Source organism: Oncorhynchus nerka, linkage group LG14, assembly GCF_034236695.1.
Source record: "Oncorhynchus nerka isolate Pitt River linkage group LG14, Oner_Uvic_2.0, whole genome shotgun sequence".
Classification (NCBI taxonomy): domain Eukaryota; kingdom Metazoa; phylum Chordata; class Actinopteri; order Salmoniformes; family Salmonidae; genus Oncorhynchus; species Oncorhynchus nerka.
The window spans coordinates 97,692,224-97,708,844 of record NC_088409.1 but is presented as its reverse complement, the minus strand read 5'-3'; the positions used below and the strand labels follow the sequence as shown (position 1 = coordinate 97,708,844).

Genomic DNA, 16,621 nt, shown 5'->3' with positions numbered 1-16,621 from the left:
ACCAGCTGCTGAGAGAGGGCTAGGGCTAGTTAAGACTAACCTGCTGAGAGAGGACTAGGGCTAGCTAAGACTAACATGCTGAGACAGGACTAGGGCTAGTTAAGACTAACCTGCTGAGAGAGGACTAGGGCTAGCTAAGACCAACCTGCTGAGAGAGGACTAGGGCTAGTTAAGGCTAACCTGCTGAGAGAGGACTAGGGCTAGTTAAGACTAACATGCTGCTGAGAGAGGACTAGGGCTAGTTAAGACTAACCAGCTGCTGAGAGGGGACTAAGGCTAGCTAAGACTAACCAGCTGCTGAGAGAGGACTAGGGCTAGTTAAGACTAACCAGCTGCTGAGAGAGGGGACTAAGGCTAGCTAAGACTAACCAGCTGCTGAGAGAGGACTAAGGCTAGCTAAGACTAACATGCTGCTGAGAGAGGGGACTAAGGCTAGCTAAGACTAACCAGCTGCTGAGAGAGGACTAGGGCTAGTTAAGACTAACCTGCTGAGAGAGGTCTAGGGCTAGTTAAGGCTAACCTGCTGAGAGAGGACTAGGGCTAGTTAAGACTAACCTGCTGAGAGAGAACTAAGGCTAGCTAAGGCTAACCTGCTGAGAGCGGGGATTAGGGCTAGTTAAGACTAACCTGCTGAGAGAGGACTAGGGCTAGTTAAGACTAACCTGCTGAGAGAGGACTAGGGCTAGTTAAAACAAACCTGCTGAGAGAGAACTAAGGCTAGCTAAGGCTAACCTGCTAAGACTAGGGCAGTTAAGCTGCTGAGAGAGGACTAGGGCTAGTTAAGACTAACCTGCTGCTGAGAGAGAGGGACTAAGGCTAGTTAAAACAAACTAACTAGGGCAGCTGCTGAGAGAGGACTAGGGCTAGTTAAGACTAACCAGCTGCTGAGAGAGAGGACTAGGGCTAGTTAAGACTAACCTGCTGCTGAGAGAGAGAGGACTAGGGCTAGTTAAGATTAACCTGCTGAGAGAGGACTAGGGCTAGTTAAAAATAACCTGCTGAGAGAGGACTAGGGCTAGTTAAGATTAACCTGCTGAGAGAGGACTAGGGCTAGTTAAAAATAACCTGCTGAGAGAGGACTAGGGCTAGTTAAGATTAACCTGCTGAGAGAGGACTAGGGCTAGTTAAGATTAACCAGCTGCTGAGAGAGGACTAGGGCTAGTTAAGATTAACCTGCTAAGGCTAACCTGCTGAGAGAGGACTAGGCTAGCTAAGACTAACCAGCTGCTGAGAGAGAGAGGACTAGGGCTAGTTAAGAATAACCTGCTGAGAGAGGACTAGGGCTAGCTAAGGCTAACCTGCTGAGAGAGGACTAGGGCTAGTTAAGATTAACCTGCTGAGAGAGGACTAGGGCTAGCTAAGGCTAACCTGCTGAGAGAGGACTAGGGCTAGTTAAGATTAACCTGCTGAGAGAGGACTAGGGCTAGTTAAGGCTAACCTGCTGAGAGAGGACTAGGGCTAGTTAAAAATAACCTGCTGCTGAGAGGGGACTAGGGCTAGTTAAAACTAACCTGCTGAGAGAGAGTCACCACCTCAGGGCTGAGTTAAGTCACCACCTAGTCAGACACATGCTGCTGAGAGAGAGTCACCACTCAGGGCTAGTCACCACCTAGTAACCTGCTGAGAGTCAGGACTAGGGCTCAGACACATGTTAAGAGTCACCACCTAGTCAGACACATGCTGCTGAGAGAGGTCACCACCTAGTCAGACACATGCTGCTGAGAGAGAGTCACCATTAACCTGCTGAGAGAGAGACCTAGTCAGGGCTAGTTCAGACAATGCTGCTGAGAGAGTCACCACCTAGTCAGACACATGCTGCTGAGAGAGGACTCAGACACATGCTGCTGAGAGAGAGAGTCACGACCTAGTCAGACACATGCTGCTGAGAGAGTCACCACCTAGTCAGACATGCTGCTGAGAGAGTCACCACCTAGTCAGACAACCTGCTGAGAGAGAGGACTAGGCTGAGTTAAGAGCTAACCTGATACATGCTGAGAGAGGACTAGGCAGACACATGCTGAGAGAGAGTCACCACCTAGTCAGAACCTGCTGAGAGAGTCACCACCTAGTCAGATACATGCTGAGAGAGAGTCACCACCTAGTCAGACACATGCTGCTGAGAGAGTCACCACCTAGTCAGACACATGCTGCTGAGAGAGTCACCATGCTCAGTCACCACTAGTCAGTGCTAAGTCACCACCTAGTCAGACACATGCTGCTGAGAGAGTCACCACCTAGTCAGACACATGCTGCTGAGAGAGTCACCACCTAGTCAGACACATGCTGCTGAGAGAGTCACCACCTAGTCAGACACATGCTGCTGAGAGAGAGTCACCACCTAGTCAGACACATGCTGCTGAGAGAGAGACAGACCTAGTCAGACACATGCTGCTGAGAGAGAGTCACCACCTAGTCAGACACATGCTGCTGAGAGAGAGTCACCACCTAGTCAGACACATGCTGCTGAGAGAGTCACCACCTAGTCAGACACATGCTGCTGAGAGAGAGTCACCACCTAGTCAGACACATGCTGCTGAGAGAGAGTCACCACCTAGTCAGACACATGCTGCTGAGAGAGAGTCACCACCAGTCAGACACATGCTCAGAGTCACCATGTCACCACCTAGTCAGATACATGCTGCTGAGAGAGTCACCACCTAGTCAGACACATGCTGCTGAGAGAGAGTCACCTAGTCAGACTGAGAGAGTCACCACCTAGTCAGACACATGCTGCTGAGAGAGAGTCACCACCTAGTCAGACACATGCTGCTGAGAGAGTCACCACCTAGTCAGACACATGCTGCTGAGAGAGAGTCACCACCTAGTCAGACACATGCTGCTGAGAGAGAGTCACCACCTAGTCAGACACATGCTGCTGAGAGAGTCACCACCTAGTCAGACACATGCTGAGAGAGTCACCACCTAGTCAGACACATGCTGCTGAGAGAGTCACCACCTAGTCAGACACATGCTGAGAGAGTCACCACCTAGTCAGACACATGCTGAGAGAGAGTCACCACCTAGTCAGACACATGCTGCTGAGAGAGAGTCACCACCTAGTCAGACACATGCTGCTGAGAGAGTCACCACCTAGTCAGATACATGCTGAGAGAGAGTCACCACCTAGTCAGACACATGCTGCTGAGAGAGTCACCACCTAGTCAGACACAGAGAGAGTCACCACCTAGTCAGACACATGCTGCTGAGAGAGAGTCACCACCTAGTCAGACACATGCTGCTGAGAGAGTCACCACCTAGTCAGACACATGCTGCTGAGAGAGTCACCACCTAGTCAGATACATGCTGCTGAGAGAGTCACCACCTAGTCAGACACATGCTGCTGAGAGAGTCACCACCTAGTCAGACACATGCTGAGAGAGTCACCACCTAGTCAGACACATGCTGCTGAGAGAGAGTCACCACCTAGTCAGACACATGCTGCTGAGAGAGTCACCACCTAGTCAGACACATGCTGCTGAGAGAGAGTCACCACCTAGTCAGACACATGCTGCTGAGAGAGAGTCACCACCTAGTCAGACACATGCTGCTCAGACACATGCTGAGAGAGTCACCACCTAGTCAGACACATGCTGCTCAGACACAGAGAGAGTCACCACCTAGTCAGACACATGCTGCTGAGAGAGAGAGTCACGACCTAGTCAGACACATGCTGCTGAGAGAGTCACCACCTAGTCAGATACATGCTGAGAGAGTCACCACCTAGTCAGACACATGCTGCTGAGAGAGAGTCACCACCTAGTCAGACACATGCTGCTGAGAGAGTCACCACCTAGTCAGACACATGCTGCTGAGAGAGAGTCACCACCTATTCAGACACATGCTGCTAGTCAGATAGAGTCACCACCTAGTCAGACACATGCTGCTGAGAGAGAGTCACCACCTAGTCAGACACATGCTGCTGAGTCAGACACATGCTCAGTCACCACCTAGTCAGACACATGCTGCTGAGAGAGAGTCACCACCTAGTCAGACACATGCTGCTGAGAGAGTCACCACCTAGTCAGTCACCACCTAGTCACATGCTGCTGAGAGAGTCACCACCTAGTCAGACACATGCTGCTGAGAGAGTCACCACCTAGTCAGACACATGCTCAGTCACCTAGTCAGACACATGCTGCTGAGAGAGAGTCACCACCTAGTCAGACACATGCTGCTGAGAGAGAGTCACCACCTAGTCAGACACATGCTGCTGAGAGAGAGTCACCACCTAGTCAGACACATGCTGCTGAGAGAGAGTCACCACCTAGTCAGACACATGCTGCTGAGAGAGAGTCACCACCTAGTCAGACACATGCTGCTGAGAGAGTCACCACCTAGTCAGACACATGCTGCTGAGAGAGTCACCACCTAGTCACCACCTAGTCAGACACATGCTGCTGCTGAGAGAGTCACCACCTAGTCAGACACATGCTGCTGAGAGAGTCACCACCTAGTCAGACACATGCTGAGAGAGTCACCACCTAGTCAGACACATGCTGCTGAGAGAGTCACCACCTAGTCAGACACATGCTGCTGAGAGAGACACCACCTATTCAGACATGCTGAGAGTCACCACCTAGTCAGACACATGCTGCTGAGAGAGAGTCACCACCTAGTCAGACACATGCTGCTGAGAGAGTCACCACCTAGTCAGACACATGCTGCTAGTCAGAGAGAGAGTCACCACCTAGTCAGACACATGCTGCTGAGAGAGTCACCACCTAGTCAGACACATGCTGCTGAGAGAGAGTCACCACCTAGTCACCACCTAGTCAGACACATGCTGTTACAGAGCCTGCTGCTGAGGGTGGTCACCAAGCTACATGTTACAGAGCCTGCAGCAGGGTGGTCACCACCTAGTCAGATACATGTTACAGAGCCTGGCAGGGTGGTACCAAGCTGCTGTTACAGAGCCTGGCAGGGTGGTACCAAGCTGCTGTTACAGAGCCTGGCAGGGTGGTACCAAGCTGCTTGGTGTTTTTATGTTAAAGGGCCGATCTGAAGTTTGCTTATGAGATTGAATTCTTGGGAGGTGTGTATTGTGTAAATACATACGTGTGTGTGTGTGTGTTTAGCCAATAACAGCAGTGTGTGTGGTCCAACCCCAGACTGAGTGGATGACAGAGGGTAGTGCGAATGGCCCAGTGCATCACTGTGAGGTCTACACCTGCTCTATTCGGCACACGTGACAAATAAACTTCGATTTGATTAGATGACTGGATCTGAGAGAGGAGAGTGTCGTGCGCGTCAGTCGAAGTGTCGGTCTTGGTGATTGACAGGTGACTGACCTCGCTGAAGCACTTCCTGAGAGAGGGCGGGACTTCCCCGTCCACCTCCCGTAGCACGGCCTCCATATCATCCCGCGCCGCATAGCCACCCGACTCACTGGCAAACAGGCTGAAGAGGTCTGTGGAGAGACACACAGTTAGTTCATCCCGGCAGGCAGGCTGGTCTTATCATCCCGGCAGGCAGGCTGGTCTTATCATCCCGGCAGGCAGGCTGGTCTTATCATCCCGGCAGGCAGGCTGGTCTTATCAGCCCTGGCAGGCAGGCTGGTCTTATCATCCCGGCAGGCAGGCTGGTCTTATCATCCCGGCAGGCAGGATGGTCTTATCATCCCGGCAGGCAGGATGGTCTTATCAGCCCGGCAGGCAGGCTGGTCTTATCAGCTCGGCAGGCAGGATGGTCTTATCATCCCGGCAGGCAGGATGGTCTTATCAGCCCGGCAGGCAGGCTGGTCTTATCAGCCCGGCAGGCAGGCTGGTCTTATCATCCCGGCAGGCAGGATGGTCTTAGTCCTGGCCTTGGCTCTCTGCTGCCTCACACACATCCAAACATCACTCAGAGTGAGAAGAGAGCGGGGGGGGAGAGGGAAGAGCGGGGGGAAGAAGAGAGCGGGGGGAGAGAAGAGAGCGGGGGGAGAGAGAAGAGAGGGCGCGGGGGAGAGAGAAGAGAGGGCGCGGGGGGAGAGAAGAGAGGGCGCGGGGAGAGAGAAGAGAGGGCTTGGGGGGAGAGAGAAGAGAGGGCGCGGGGGAGAGAGAAGAGAGGGCGCGGGGAGAGAGAGAAGAGAGGCGCGGGGAGAGAGAAGAGAGGGCGCGGGGAGAGAGAAGAGAGGGCGCGGGGAGAGAGAAGAGAAGGCGCGGGGAGAGAGAAGAGAGGGCGCGGGGAGAGAGAAGAGAGGAGCGGGGGGAGAGAGAAGAGAGGGAGCGGGGAGAGAACAGAGAGGGCGCGGGGAGAGAGAAGAGAGGGCGCGGGGAGAGAGAAGAGGGCGCGGGGGAGAGAGAAGAGAGGGAGCGGGGAGAGAACAGAGAGGGCGTGGGGGAGAGAGAAGAGAGGGCGCGGGGGAGAGAGAAGAGGGCGCGGGGGAGAGAGAAGAGGGCGCGGGGGAGAGAGAAGAGAGGGCGCGGGGGAGAGAGAAGAGAGGGCGCGAACATACACTTGGCCTTCTCCCCATCTCGTCCTCTGGTCAGCAGCACCAGGCCAATGATGAGGTTGCTGAAGTGCAGTCCTTTAAAGGTGCCTCCAAACGAGTTGTAGATCACCTGCAGGGAGAGAACAGAGAGAGAAAAGGAAGACCGTGTTAACATATCTAGAAATATGCCAGTAGACAGATCCCAGTTGAGGAGAGGCAGGTAGCCTAGCGGTTAGAGCGTTGGGCCAGTAACCAAAAGGTTGCTGGTTTGAATCCATGAGCTGGCAAGGTGAGGAAAAACACTGCCGTTCTGCCCTTGAACAAGGCAGTTAAACCCCACCACTAGGATCGGAAACTTTCCAGTACATTTACAGAAATATTCCATGAGAAGTTAAGCCCTGGAATTTAAAAAAAAAAGTTAGTTTATAATTGTGAACCTCTTTTTTGTGGGATACACTTAAGGCAATTATTGGTCCTGTGGCATATTTTGGTTAAACTATCCCCAATTCAATAGAATTGTAACCCTCTGCATGCACAGTGCACTCTTCCATCACATGTGCGGTGCATTCTTCCATCACATGCACAGTGCACTCTTCCATCACATGTGCGGTGCATTCTTCCATCACATGCACAGTGCATTCTTCCATCACATGCACAGTGCACTCTTCCATCACATGTGCAGTGCATTCTTCCATCACATGTACAGCTGATTCTCAAGATCTTGCACACTAATGAGATGCTATTGAGCCCACACTACTACACTGTCTGAGCCAAGGACAACATGCTTTCTGGTAAGTTTTGATTACAATACTGGGTGGGGTGAATATATTTTATACGACATACTTTATTTTTTGTTAACTAGTGAATTGTAGCCAACAGCAAAGTGTGTTTAAATCATTTCTAACTTGTTAAAAATGTCTGCTAGTTAGTGTTTGCTACCATGTGGGTTTTAGTTTGCTTGAGCCTGCTAACTGAGGAGTGTTAATTAGATGCTGCCAAGAAGGACAGCATCCCGGAGTCGCCTGCCTAGAAAGACAGCATCCCGGAGTCGCCTGCCTAGAAGGACAGCATCCCGGAGTCGCCTGCCTAGAAGGACAGCATCCCGGAGTCGCCTGCCTAGAAGGACAGCATCCCGGAGTCGCCTGCCTAGAAGGACAGCATCCCGGAGTCGCCTGCCTAGAAGGACAGCATCCCGGAGTCGCCTGCCTAGAAGGACAGCATCCCGGAGTCGCCTGCCTAGAAGGACAGCATCCCGGAGTCGCCTCATCAATGTTGACGTTGAGACTGGACAGAGGAACTCTGCCTAGAAGGACAGCATCCCGGAGTCGCCTCATCAATGTTGACGTTGAGACTGGACAGAGGAACTCTGCCTAGAAGGACAGCATCCCGGAGTCGCCTGCCTAGAAGAACAGCATCCCGGAGTCGCCTGCCTAGAAGGACAGCATCCCGGAGTCGCCTCATCAATGTTGACCTAGAAGGACAGCATCCCGGAGTCGCCTCATCAATGTTGACCTAGAAGGACAGCATCCCGGAGTCGCCTCATCAATGTTGACATAGAAGGACAGCATTCCGGAGTCGCCTCTTCAATGTTGACATAGAAGGACAGCATCCCGGAGTCACCTCATCAATGTTGACATAGAAGGACAGCATCCCGGAGTCGCTCAATGTTGACATAGAAGGACAGCATCCCGGAGTCGCCTCTTCAATGTTGACATAGAAGGACAGCATCCCGGAGACGCCTCTTCAATGTTGACATAGAAGGACAGCATCCCAGAGTCGCCTCATCAATGCTGACATAGAAGGACAGCATCCCGGAGTCGCCTCATCAATGTTGACATAGAAGGACAGCATCCCGGAGTCGCCTCTTCAATGTTGACATAGAAGGACAGCATCCCGGAGTCGCCTCTTCAATGTTGACATAGAAGGACAGCATCCCGGAGACGCCTCTTCAATGTTGACATAGAAGGACAGCATCCCGGAGTCGCCTCATCAATGCTGACATAGAAGGACAGCATCCCGGAGTCGCCTCATCAATGTTGACATAGAAGGACAGCATCCCGGAGTCGCCTCTTCAATGTTGACATAGAAGCACAGCATCCCGGAGTCGCCTCATCAATGTTGACATAGAAGGACAGCATCCCGGAGTCGCCTCTTCAATGTTGATATAGAAGGACAGCATCCCGGAGTCGCCTCTTCAATGTTGACATAGAAGGACAGCATCCCGGAGTCGCCTCTTCAATGTTGACATAGAAGGACAGCATCCCGGAGTCGCCTCATCAATGTTGACCTAGAAGGACAGCATCCCGGAGTCGCCTCATCAATGTTGACATAGAAGGACAGAATCCCGGAGTCGCCTCATCAATGTTGACATAGAAGGACAGCATCCCGGAGTCGCCTCATCAATGTTGACATAGAAGGACAGCATCCCGGAGTCGCCTCATCAATGTTGACATAGAAGGACAGCATCCCGGAGTCGCCTCATCAATGTTGACCTAGAAGGACAGCATCCCGGAGTCGTCTCTTCAATGTTGACCTAGAAGGACAGCATCCCGGAGTCGCCTCTTCAATGTTGACATAGAAGGACAGCATCCCGGAGTCGCCTCATCAATGTTGACCTAGAAGGACAGCATCCCGGAGTCGCCTCATCAATGTTGACCTAGAAGGACAGCATCCTGGAGTCGCCTCATCAATGTTGACATAGAAGGACAGCATCCCGGAGTCGCCTCATCAATGTTGACATAGAAGGACAGCATCCCGGAGTCGCCTCATCAATGTTGACATTGAGACTGGTGTTTTGCGAGTTCTATTTAATGAAGCTGCCAGTTGAGGACTTGAGAGGCATCTGTTTCTCAAACTAGACACTCTAATGTACTTGTCCTCTTGCTCAGTTGTGCACCGGGGCCTCCCACTCCTCTTTCTCTTCTGGTTAGAGCCAGTTCGCGCTGTTCTGTGAACAGTAGTTCAGTAGTACACAGCGTTGTACGAGATCTTCAGTTTCTTGGAAAGATCTCACATGGAATAACACTCATTTCTCAAAACATGAATAGACTGACGAGTTTCAGAAGAAAGTTCTTTGTTTCTGGCCATTTTGAGCCTGTAATCAGACCCACAAATGCTGATGCTCCAGATACTCAACTAGTCTAAAGAAGCCCAGTTTTATTGCTTTTTTAATCAGTTTTCAGCTGTGCTAAAATAATTGCAAAAGGGTTTTCTAATCATCAATTAGCTTTTTAAAATGATAAACTTGGATTAGCTAACACAACGTGCCATTGGAACACAGGAGTGATGGTTTCTGATAATGGGCCTCTGTACGCCTATGTAGATATTCCATTGGAACACAGGAGTGATGGTTTCTGATAATGGGCCTCTGTACGCCTATGTAGATATTCCATTAATAATCAGCCGTTTCCAGCTACAATAGTCATTTACAACATTAACAATGTCTACACTGTATTTCTGATCAATTTTATTTTATTTTAATGGACAAAAAAAAAGTGATTTTCTGTCAAATACAAGGACATTTCTAAGTGACCCCAAACTTTTGAACGGTAGTGAACATATAAACGTTTAAATGGTAATATTATTTTTCATATATTTCCGTTAATTCCCATATATTCCCATTAATTCCCATATATTCCCACATAAAGTTTCCACCTCTGAATATTCCCCAAAATGTGCAACCCTTCCCACCACATCCGCGCCAATGACGTGGATGTTGATCATTCCTTATTCCTTACTCCCACACCATGGTTACAAGGCCCATTCCTTATTCCACACCATGGTTACAAGGCCCATTCCTTATTCCACACCATGGTTACAAGGCCCATTCCTTATTCCACACCATGGTTACAAGGCCCATTCCTTATTCCACACCATGGTTACAAGGCCCATTCCTTATTCCACACCATGGTTACAAAGCCCATTCCTTATTCCACACCATGGTTACAAGGCCCATTCCTTATTCCACACCATGGTTACCAAGGCCCATTCCTCCTTATTCCACACCATGGTTACAAGGCCCATTCCTTATTCCACACCATGGTTACAAGGCCCATTCCTTATTCCACACCATGGTTACAAGGCCCATTCCTTATTCCACACCATGGTTACAAGGCCCATTCCACACCTTATTCCATTCCACCATGGTTACAAGGCCCATTCCATTCCACACCATGGTTATTCCACACCATGGTTACAAGGCCCATTCCTTATTCCACACCATGGTTACAAGGCCCATTCCTTATTCCACACCATGGTTACAAGGCCCATTCCTTATTCCACACCATGGTTACAAGGCCCATTCCTTATTCCACACCATGGTTACAAGGCCCATTCCTTATTCCACACCCAACACCATTGGTTACAAGGCCCATTCCTTATTCCACACCATGGTTACAAGGCCCATTCCTTATTCCACACCATGGTTACAAGGCCCATTACAAGGCCCATTCCTTATTCCACACCATGGTTACAAGGCCCATTCCTTATTCCACACCCACACCATGGTTACAAGGCCCATTCCTTATTCCACACCATGGTTACAAGGCCCATTCCTTATTCCACACCATGGTTACAAGGCCCATTCCTTATTCCACACCATGGTTACAAGGCCCATTCCTTATTCCACACCATGGTTACAAGGCCCATTCCTTATTCCACACCATGGTTACAAGGCCCATTCCTTATTCCACACCACGGTTACAAGGTTATGGTTAAGGCCCATTCCTTATTCCAGGCCCACCATGGTTACAAGGCCCATTCCTTATTCCACACCATGGTTACAAGGCCCATTCCTTATTCCACACCATGGTTACAAGGCCCATTCCTTATTCCACACCATGGTTACAAGGCCCATTCCTTATTCCACACCACGGTTACAACCATGGTTACAAGGCCCATTCCTTATTCCACACCATGGTTACAAGGCCCATTCCTTATTCCACACCATGGTTACAAGGCCCATTCCACACCATGGTTACAAGGCCCATTCCTTATTCCACACCATGGTTACAAGGCCCATTCCATGGTTATTCCACACCATGGTTACAAGGCCCATTCCTTATTCCACACCATGGTTACAAGGCCCATTCCTTATTCCACACCATGGTTACAAGGCCCATTCCTTATTCCACACCATGGTTACAAGGCCCATTCCTTATTCCACACCATGGTTACAAGGCCCATTCCTTATTCCACACCATGGTTACAAGGCCCATTCCTTATTCCACACCATGGTTACAAGGCCCATTCCTTATTCCACACCATGGTTACAAGGCCCATTCCTTATTCCACACCATGGTTACAAGGCCCATTCCTTATTCCACACCATGGTTACAAGGCCCATTCCTTATTCCACACCATGGTTACAAGGCCCATTCCTTATTCCACACCATGGTTACAAGGCCCATTCCTTATTCCACACCATGGTTACAAGGTTATTCCACAGGCAAGGCCCATTCCTTATTCCACACCATGGTTCCACACCATTGGTTACAAGGCCCATTCCTTATTCCACACCATGGTTACAAGGCCCATTCCTTATTCCACACCATGGTTACAAGGCCCATTCCTTATTCCACACCATGGTTACAAGGCCCATTCCTTATTCCACACCATGGTTACAAGGCCCATTCCTTATTCCACACCATGGTTACAAGGCCCATTCCTTATTCCACACCACGGTTACAAGGCCCATTCCTTATTCCACACCATGGTTACAAGGCCCATTCCTTATTCCACACCATGGTTACAAAGCCCATTCCTTATTCCACACCATGGTTACAAGGCCCATTCCTTATTCCACACCATGGTTACAAGGCCCATTCCTTATTCCACACCATGGTTACAAGGCCCATTCCTTATTCCACACCATGGTTACAAGGCCCATTCCTTATTCCACACCATGGTTACAAGGCCCATTCCTTATTCCACACCATGGTTACAAGGTTTTTATTTGTTTTAATCCAAACATGTTGGACATTAAGGTTATTTGTATACTTGTTTCTTGTTGCTGGATGTGTGGATACAAACATGATCGAAATGAACTTTTCTCCCAATTTATCAACAAAAAAAAACTGGATTGCCGGTTTTGATTTAATATGGTCAAGACTGTTTCAACGGAATGCCACTTCCAAGCCCCAGCATACTGACTAGACCGGGGACGCGCACATGTTGACTTTATCCATCCACACCAGACACAAAATCAGGACAGGAAATATCAAAAACAAAAAACTCTAAACCAACTACAATCATTTCGGACCAGGTCGAAACACATGAAACATTCATGACCATTTAACTTGTTGTTGCTAGCTAGCTTGTTGTTGCTAGCTATCTTGTTGTTGCTAGCTATCTTGTTGTTGCCAGCTAGCGTGTTGTTGCTAGCTAGCGTGTTGTTGCTAGCTAGCGTGTTGTTGCTAGCTCTTTTAGAATAGAACCAAGTTGTATTTTAGCGCCCGGCTACGCTAACGCTCGCGAGAAATTTGGATGAAATGATAGAATAACCTTGGTTCATGGTCAGCATGTTAAGGCTGTGTTTTTACACTGGCCAAGCATTTTTCCACTTCCTCAAAAGAAATGTCCACAGCAGAATAGGCCTATGTCAATCCCCTTTCATGACTCAGTCACTGCCTTTGACACACACAGTACAAACACAACTAGTGTTTATTCACTGATAAAGTCAGTCAGGTGGCATCTGTGTGTGTGTGTGTGTGTGTGTGAAATTGGGAATAGGCATTTTTACAGTATGGGTACAGCTTCCTTCAGCCTAACACGACAGAAACCAGAGCAGGAAGACAGAGCCTCTGATGGGGAAAGTGGAATTAGAAATGTTTGAACTACCAACTGGGGAAATGCATTAAACCAGCTAGCTACTGTATACACTGGAGTAGCCTAAAACAACAACAAGTCCCTGTGGTCAACCTAAGAACACAGATACAATGTGTGCATCCAAAATGTCTTCCTATTCCCTATACAGGAGCCAATATTTAAATACATTTAAATATTCAACAAAGGGTATATAACAAAGTATTGAGATAAACTTTTGTTATTGACCAAATACTTATTTTCCACCATAATTTGCAAATAAATTCATTAAAAATCCTACAATGTGATTTTCTTTCCTCATTTTGTCTGTCATAGTTGAAGTGTACATATGATGAAAATTACAGGCCTCCCTCATCTTTTGAAGTGGGAGAACTTGCACAATTGGTGGCTGACTAAATACTTTTTTGCCCCACTGTGTACTGCACTGACCAGGGCCCTGGTCAAAAGTAGTGCACTACCCTATGGGCCCTGGTCAAAAGTAGTGCACTACCCTATGGGCCCTGGTCAAAAGTAGTGCACTACCCTATGGGCCCTGGTCAAAAGTAGTGCACTACCCTATGGGCCCTGGTCAAAAGTAGTGCACTATATAGGGAATAAAGTGCCATTTGGGATGCACTAAAAAAAATGACTGAGGGTCAATCTCAACAGGCTGAAAGCATGTCCACTACCGAGTTGAAGTAAGGCTCAAGGAGTGGATCTCGGAGCCAATGTCCTGTAACGTCATGCAGATGCTTGTAAACGGGACATTTTGAAGCCCATGTCTAAGGGAGGTGAGAGGAGTCACACCTGGACTGGGGAGGTGAGAGGAGTCACCACACCTGGACTGGGGGAGGTGAGAGGAGTCACCACACCTGGACTGGGGAGGTGAGAGGAGTCACCACACCTGGACTGGGGAGGTGAGAGGAGTCACCACACCTGGACTGGGGAGGTGAGAGGAGTCACCACACCTGGACTGGGGGAGGTGAGAGGAGTCACCACACCTGGACTGGGGGAGGTGAGAGGAGTCACCACACCTGGACTGGGGGAGGTGAGAGGAGTCACCACACCTGGACTGGGGGAGGTGAGAGGAGTCACCACACCTGGACTGGGGAGGTGAGAGGAGTCACCACACCTGGACTGGGGGAGGAGGTGAGAAGAGTCACCACACCTGGACTGGGGGAGGAGGTGAGTGACCACACCTGGACTGGGGGAGGTGAGAGGAGTCACCACACCTGGACTGGGGAGGTGAGAGGAGTCACCACACCTGGACTGGGGAGGTGAGAGGAGTCACACCTGGACTGGGGAGGTGAGAGGAGTCACACCTGGACTGGGGAGGTGAGAGGAGTCACACCTGGACTGGGGAGGTGAGAGGAGTCACCACACCTGGACTAGGGGGGGAGGTGAGGGAGTCATATCCCACCTGGACTGGGGTGTCTGAAAGTCACCACACCTGGACTGGGGAGGTGAGTGTGAGTCACCACACCTGGACTGGGGGAGGTGAGAGGAGTCACCACACCTGGACTGGGGAGGTCCCAGTCACCCACATGGACTGGGGAGGTGAGAGGAGTCACCACACTGGACTGGGGGGGAGGTGAGAAGGTCACCACACCTGGTCCTGGGGGAGGTAAAGGCATCCTTCACCACAACTGGACTCAGGACTACAGGAGTCAAACCTGGACTGGGGAGGTGAGAGGAGTCACCACACCTGGAGAAAGAGTGGGGGGAAAGAGTGGGGGGAGAGGTCACCACACCTGGACTGGGGGAGGTGAGAGTCACCACACCTGGACTGGGGGAGGGGAGTCACCACACCTGGACTGGGGAAAGAGTGAGGGGAGTCACCACACCTGGACTGGGGGGGAGGTGAGAAGAGTCACCACACCTGGACTGGGGAGAGAGAGTCACCACAGGGGAGGTGAGAGGAGTCACCACACCTGGACTGGGGGGAGAAAGAGTCACCACACCTGGACTGGGGAGAGTGGGGAGAGAGACACCTGGACTGGGGGAGGGAGCGAGACCACACCTGGACTGGGGTGGGGGGGAGTCACCACACCTGGACTGGGGGAGAGAGAGACTGGGGGGGGAGAACCACACCTGGGGGGGAAGAGTGGGGGAGTCACACCTGGACTGGGGAGGTGAGAGAGTCACACCTGGGGGGAGGAGAGAGGAGTCACCTGGACTGGGGAGAGTGGGGAGGAGTCAGACCTGGAGTGGGGGGAGAGAGAGTCACACCTGGAGAGAGGGGTGGGGGAGAGAGAGACAGTGGGGGATCCCAAAGGTTGGGTCTGGAAATAGGGGGGGAGAGAGTGTGGGGGAGAGAGAGACGTCCTCTGCAGAGTGGGGGAGAGAGAGAGAGAGTGGGGGGAGAGAGAGAGAGAGGGGGGGAGAGAGAGAGACTGGGGGAGAGAGAGAGGAGAGAGAGAGTGGGGGGAAAGGGGGGCGGGAACTCCACAAGTCACTGGGGGAGAAAGAGTGGGGGAGAGAGAGGGGGAGAAAGAGTGGGGGAAAGAGTGGGGGAGAAAGAGTGGGGGGGGGGGAGAGAGAGTGGGGGAGAGAGAGAGTGGGGAGAGAAAGAGGGCGGGGGCGGGAGAAAGAGTGGGGGGGAAAGAGTGGGGGAGAGAGAGTGGGGGAGAGAGAGAGAGGGGGGGAGAGAGAAAGAGTGGGGGGGAGAAGAGTGGGGGGGAGAGAGAGTGGGGGGAGAGAGAGAGAGTGGGGGAGAGAGAGTGGGGGGAGAGAAAGAGTGGGGGAGAGGGGAGAGTGGGGGGAGAGTGGGGAGAGAGAGAGAGTGGGGGGAGAGAGAGAGAGTGGGGGGGAGAGAGAGAGTGGGGGAGGGAGAGAGAGAGTGGGGGAGAGAGAGAGAGAGTGGGGGAGAGAGAGAGAGAGAGAGAGTGGGGGGGGGAGAGAGAGTGGGGGGGAGAGAGAGAGAGTGGGGGGAGAGAGAGAGAGAGGGGGAGAGAGAGAGAGAGTGGGGGGAGAGAGAGAGAGAGTGGGGGGGGAGAGAGAGAGAGAGTGGGGGGAGAGAGAGAGAGTGGGGGGGAGGGAGAGAAAGAGTGGGGGGGAGAGAAAGAGTGGGGGGGGGGGAGAGAGAGCCATCAGGCTAGAGACTAAGGTTCCCCAACATCAGGCTAAAGACTAAGGTGTCCCCAACATCAGGCTAAAGACTAAGGTGTCCCCAACATCAGGCTAAAGACTAAGGTGTCCCCAACATCAGGGGGAGACTAAGGTGTCCCTAACATCAGGCTAAAGACTAAGGTGTCCCTAACATCAGGCTAAAGACTAAGGTGTCCCTAACATCAGGCTAAAGACTAAGGTGTCCCTAACATCAGGCTAAAGACTAAGGTGTCCCTAACATCAGGCTAGAGACTAAGGTGTCCCCAACATCAGGCTAGAGACTAAGGTGTCCCAACATCA

At 51.1% G+C, this 16,621-nt stretch overlaps 1 pseudogene; it reads right to left on the bottom strand.

Annotated features, from left to right (window-relative positions):
- LOC115127030 (ubiquitin carboxyl-terminal hydrolase 32-like) overlaps positions 1 to 14,847 on the bottom strand; it is an 83,537-nt pseudogene extending 68,690 nt beyond the window's left edge.
- Positions 14,848 to 16,621: the final 1,774 nt, after the last annotated feature.